Source organism: Indicator indicator, chromosome 10, assembly GCF_027791375.1.
Source record: "Indicator indicator isolate 239-I01 chromosome 10, UM_Iind_1.1, whole genome shotgun sequence".
NCBI classification, from domain to species: Eukaryota; Metazoa; Chordata; class Aves; order Piciformes; family Indicatoridae; genus Indicator; species Indicator indicator.
In genome coordinates this window covers 10166833-10173033 of record NC_072019.1, presented here as the reverse complement: position 1 = coordinate 10173033, position 6201 = coordinate 10166833, and positions in this window count along the sequence as shown.

Below are 6201 nucleotides of genomic sequence, written 5' to 3'. Positions count from 1 at the left end.
GACTTGTTTTTCTATATATGCAATGGCTGCTACAAAAAATGCTTTATATATATATATAATATTTATATATAAAGTTTTAATTGTACAAATACTAATGTATTCCTGTATTAACACTTTTCAGTAATTATTTAAACAAGCAAAAATTAAATATTTTTCTAACCTTGTTTGTATATATCTATGTATAAATGTGCATGTGTCTGTAGTCACATTGGAGAAGGAGAGAGGTCTCTCAGAATTGCAGAATGGATCCTTTTCTAGGAAGACACATGCAGTGATGCCAAGTGAGTTTACCTCTTGGGTAACACAGAAACATGGCCAGAGAGAAGGCAGGGTGAATGATTAATATAAATGACCTTGTGTGTTGCAGGGGCATCAGTTCCCAGGTGTTGACTATTAGCTCTCACCACCCCACTCCACCCACCCTCCCCCAGTATCTTTTTTTTTTATTCTTTTTTTTTTTTCCTTCCCTCTTCATGTTATTTTTTTGTATGTAAAGGAGATCTGGAAGGTATTTACTTTTAAAAAAATACTTCTGATTTGTCCTTGTGACCTGTTACTTTATTCTTGATGTTTCAGTACTTTTTTTTTCTCCAGAGTTTCATGCTGAGGTACCTTAGTCTGACTGCTGGTGGTTAGACATGTTTGAGCCCTCTCTGAAGGGCTATGGCCCTGGAGATGCAAGACTCCAGTTCTGCCCAAAAGCAGTTACTTTTTGAGTCTTTTAGTTACCTTGTCTCCCAAAAATGGAAATCCAAGTTGTTACATGGGGTTGAGTGATCCTCTGGGGAGTTTGGGTGGGATTGCACTTCACAGTTAGATTCAGCCATCACCATCCTCTCATTTCATCTTTTATTGTTATTAATTTATGGCAAGTAATTATAAATGCCATGTCGAAGAAACACATTTCGTAGTTTCATTAAAAATAGTTACTAAACTGCATATAAATATTCCCCCTAACCAAAAGGAGATGCAGTCATTCCTTGTCCTTCACAGGTCATCCCCAGTAAGGAAGGGGGCATTTGGGCAGTTGGAGGTGAGAGGGTTATGTGTTTTTAGAGGTCAAATGCCAAGCTGGCAGGGTAGAACTTAATTCTCTTCATCTTTTCGGTACAAAAAGACGTTGGCATCCCACCATGGCTTCCCAATGACCCTGTGGGTAAGTGCCATTCTGCTAACCCATACTTCCTGATATTGCTTAATTCAAGAGTTATTTATTTACAGGAGCAAAGAAATAAGGATTGCTATGGCAAACTTCAACCCTCTTTTCTAAGAAATTATTTTAGCATGGCTCCAAAACGGTTTATTCAGTCTCATTAATTTATTTTTTTTGTAAGTGTTAAAAGATGCAAAACAATTACTGCAATATAATGATAATGTATGAAAATGTAAATTTAACCTGAAGCATTTATCAATAAATTGATGTATTTTTTTAAACTTTTATACCTACAGAATGTGCATACTTTTTAAGCTATAAATTGAAATCCTAAATAAAATTTGAATTAAGAGCAAAATTTCACTAAGTGTAGTTAGTGATTATTTAAATCTGTTGAAGATCATAAAATCATAGAATTGTCAGGGCTGGAAGGGACCTCAAGGATCATTTGGTTGCAACCCCTCTGCCATGGGCAGGGACACCTCACACTAGATCAGGTTGCTCAGAGTCACATCCAGCCTCTAGGGATGAGGCTTCTACCACTTCCCTGGGCAACCTGTTCCAGTGTCTCACCACCCTCATGGTGAAGAATTTCTTCCTGACATCCAATCTGAATCTACCTATTTTAGTTTTGCTCCATTCCCCCTAGTCCTATCGCTACCTGACATCCTAAAAAGTCCCTCCCCAGCTTTCTTGTAGGCCCCCTTCAGATACTGGAAGGCCACAAGAAGGTCTCCTGGGAGCATTCTCTTCTCCAGACTGAACAGCCCCAACTCTTTCAGTCTGTCCTCATAGCAGAAGAGCTCCAGCCCTCCAATCATCCTCGTGGCCCTTCTCTAGACACATTCCAGCACATCCAGATCCTTCTTGTAATAGGGGCCCCCGAACTGGATGCAGTACTCCAGGGTGGGGTCTCACCAGAGTAGAATAGAGGGGGAGAATCACCTCCCTCCACCTGCTCCTGATGCCATCCATTTGCATTGGCTGCACGTGTGAATTAATTCCTTAAAGATGTGTTGTTCTGGTATTTCTAGACTGACTCAACATTTGTTGCATAATTTAAAAAAACACACATCAAAATGACAAAACCCAAAACACCAGACCACTACTTGATTTAAATCCCAAAGGAGGAATATTCTTAAAAAGTTGCCAAACAGCCTGGCTTTTGCACTGGGTGTGCAGGTGTATTGGAACTAGTCAAAAGATGTTTGCATTTAAAGTTATTTGATAAGCAATGCAAATTTGATAGGTCATATTATTTATGATAATCTAGATGGTGTTAAGTGAGTACCTTTTGAATAAGTGTAAGCTTTTCCTTCAGGAGGGTTCTGTAACAGTGCAGCAGTGTGCTGCTCTGTCAACTTCAACATTTTAACCTTGCAACATGGGAAACTAATGACTTGATAAGCTGTATCTAACTGTATCTAAACTGTTCATCTAATTAATTAAAATACAGTGTTGATAATATTCAAATGAAACATTTGCTGCTGTTGCAGTTATAAGCACTTGTAGAACATGTTTTTGTTTCATAGAAATCCTCTTTTGATGAGACATTGCCCAAGTGGACTTTTTGTTACAGGCTGTCCCTTATATATGTTCTTATATTTTGTATAGTTATTTGTATAATCTGGTCAAGCTGCATCCTTCTTATGTCTGTTACAGGTTCTGGATCAGGATTAGTGTGAGAATTGCCCTAATCCTGAAACAATGCTCTAGTAGATTAAGACAACCTGCTGATACCAAAGTAGAAATCTGGGTTTTTTTAATACAAAAGAGAAGCATCAGTTTGCAGGTTGTGATTTGCAGGGTAGAATTCCTGTTGAACCTCTTGGTCACAGGAACTTATCTTACTGAACTAACCTCTGTTCTCTGCTTGGCATAACTCAGTTTGGCATCAGGAGCTGCTCCTGTTCTGCTTAGTGCTGCTGGAAGAGGTTAAATGCAGAGGGTGGAGCATGGTCTTGTTCAGAGAGCAGATGTCTCTGGAGCTTGTGGACTTCCTTCAGGTGTGGTACAGAAAATGGATGCAATTGCTCTTACAGAAACAGTTCCAAGACTCTCACCATACCCACGCAATGTAGGAATTGTTAAGTATGGGGCAGTGATGGCTGGGTTCTGGGCTGAGCAGCAACCAAGAATCACAGCTTGTAGTCCCCAGGGAAAAGCAGAAATGCATCTGTAGGTCTGTGCAGCTCTGTGCTGCCAAGTGTTCAGGATATGACACACTTAGGTGTGTTCAAGAGTGGACTAGGCCCATTTGTAGATTTTTAATTGCTGTTTGTTTAAACAGGATTGTCCAAATGCTGCTTGGGCTGTGTGGCTGATCCAGCTGACATGAATTGCTTCTGCCCCTTTTTCAGTTTCCCAAAGTGGCTTCTTACAAGCTGCACCAGGGGAAGTTTAGGCTCAAGGTAAGGAGAACGTTCTTCACAGAAAGAGTAATTGGCCAGTGGAATGTGCTGCCCAGGGAGGTGGTGGAGGCACCATCCCTGGAGGTGCTCAAAAAAAGATTGGATGTGGCACTTGGAGCTATGGTTTAGTTGTCAGGAGGTGTTAGGTAATAGGTTGGACTTGATGATCTCTGAAATCTTTTCCAACTTGGTTGATTCTGTGAGTGTGCAAGATGGTGTGGGATGTGGAATAGAGGGGTGGCAGCATGATCTCAGACTGGCTTAAGCTGTTGGAGACCTACATCCACAGAAACTTCAGGTCTTCAGATCTGTCTTTCCAAAATGCCTAACCTCTGTGGGTGTTTATTAATGCACCAGGCAAGAAATATAGCTGCAGCTATTCAGACTTGTTCTAAAAATAGAGAGAAATGTCCCCAACAGAAGTAGACATTCAGGGTTTTTACAGAATAAATTTATAAATCTGATAAGCTGGCACATCTGGTATTCCTGCTGCCAGTTCTTAACCCCTTCACCTTCCTGCCCATCCCAAAGTACAGGGTCTTCTTAACAGCAAAAATGTACTTTGATAGAAGAAGTCTTTGTCTCAAATTCTGGAGATAAACACAGCAAGATGGTTATTTGGGGTGGAGGGAGGAGTGTAACTATGATGCAGTTGTTTTCAAATGTCATCCTACACAATTAATGAATCTGTTTTCATTCTGTCTGATTTTTTTTTTTTTTTTAAAGCCTTGCAGGATGCCCTGTCATTTATCTTAATTTCACCTACCAAATTTTGTGGTTAACCTGTGAAGCAGTCTGCTGTGTGATGATACAAAGCCAACTACACATATTTGAACATCTGGGCTTGCATTAGAGAGGGTAAAAGATCACAATGGGTTGTTTAATCTCATGTCTCTGGTGTTACTTGGGAATAGACTACTCCTTTTCCATTGTTGGACTCCTGCAGCTCCCCAGTCTACTTTGGTCTGTGGAGGAAGGGTCTGATCAGCAGAGCCCTCATCCACTGCCTAGGTGTCTTCACTGTTAGGAAAATCCAGCTGAAATCCGACTGTCTTCTGCAATCCTTTCTTACTCAACACTCTTGAAAGTGCCTCTGTGGTGGGGAGCAAGGCTCATATTGAGGCTGCTGCCTCTTCTGGGTTGTGGTGTCAGAGCTACAGAGGAAGAGAAATGGTTGGACTTTCCAGGTAAGCCATGACCATATGTTTGACTTGAAAAAAGTATACATAGTTTGCAGCCCTGTTAATCAAAGATCTTGGGGAGGGTCATCTGAGGTGATGTTCTAACAAAGTCCAGGCCTGATAAGAAGGAGCTGAGTTTTTTAATTAGTTGGTTGTGGGATATTTACGCATCTGTATGGAGCAGGCTGTTAAATATTGATTTAGCAGAGAACCTGTGTTCTCTTCCTGTTTGAGCTTTGATTGCAAGCACTGTGCTCCAGGTGGTAGGACCATGCTTGGGTTTAATTCAAAGGTAGCAAATACAAGGGGCAAGGAATATCATTGTAGCATTTAAACTTTAACAAACAAAGGACTGCTTTTTCAAACCAAGTCCTGTTTAGCCACACCAAAGCACTCTTAAACCCAAAGTTCAATCCAAGGGGTAAAAGTATGTGATGGGGAGATATTGAAGGGATGTGTTTTTAACATTGCCTACACCCAAATGACAATGTTTATGTCAGGACACAGGAGCTTCATGCTGCTCCTGTTTGTGTTTGGCTGCACTTTACTCTCAACTGAATTACTGGCTCTGACTGTCATTTGTCAGCTGAAGATCCTCTCTGCAAATCCCCATGTGTCAGTTGTCCTTTGTGCTTTGCTCTCTAGAGTGACCATACGGACATTTGTTTGACAGGAGTCTGTGACCCTCGAAGCGTTTGGTGAGTCATGGAAAGAGTGAAGTCACCCATATAGAGTTTAATCTGTCCTCCTCTGATAGATTTAATTTCTGCTTGATAGGCTCTGCTCGCTTACACAGTGTCTGACCCGGCCATTGAAACCCAGCAACCAGCAGAACACTGCTTACAAAAGAGTCGTCTCTGTGGATGGAGGCTGCACATGAATATTCATGAGCTGTTCCTCGTTTACACTGGTCAATATTAACACTTCTGTGTGGCAGCATTTGATCTCTCCCAAGAAGGATTGTCTTTTGACAGAAGTGCACGCACTCGAGAGCCACGCTGTGCTCGGCACAAGCTGCTTGTTCTGACACTGACTTCTTTGAGGGAGCAATGTGTATTAATGGCTTGAATTTTCTGTTTGTAAGCATTTGCCAGGCTGATGTAACAATCATTTTCTAATCTGATGATGGCAAGTAAAAGTGGCTCAGCCTGCAAAGTTTGGAGGGTTTAGGAGTACTGTGGTCTGATCTATGCTTTTGGTGCACCTTGTTTAGTCCCTCCCATAGTGTATCAATGTATAGATTCAGCAGAAGTGCAAGGGGCTTGTGACATCCCAGTCCTCTGTTGTCTCAAGGCCTTTGACACGGTCCCCCACAACATTCTGTTCGCCGAGCTGGAGAGATATGGATTTGATGAGCGGACTGTTCAGCAGATAAGGAATTGGCTGGATGGTTGCATCCAGAGGGTGGTGCTCAACAGCTTGAAGTCCAGTTGGAGAGCCCCTCAGGGGTCTGTAC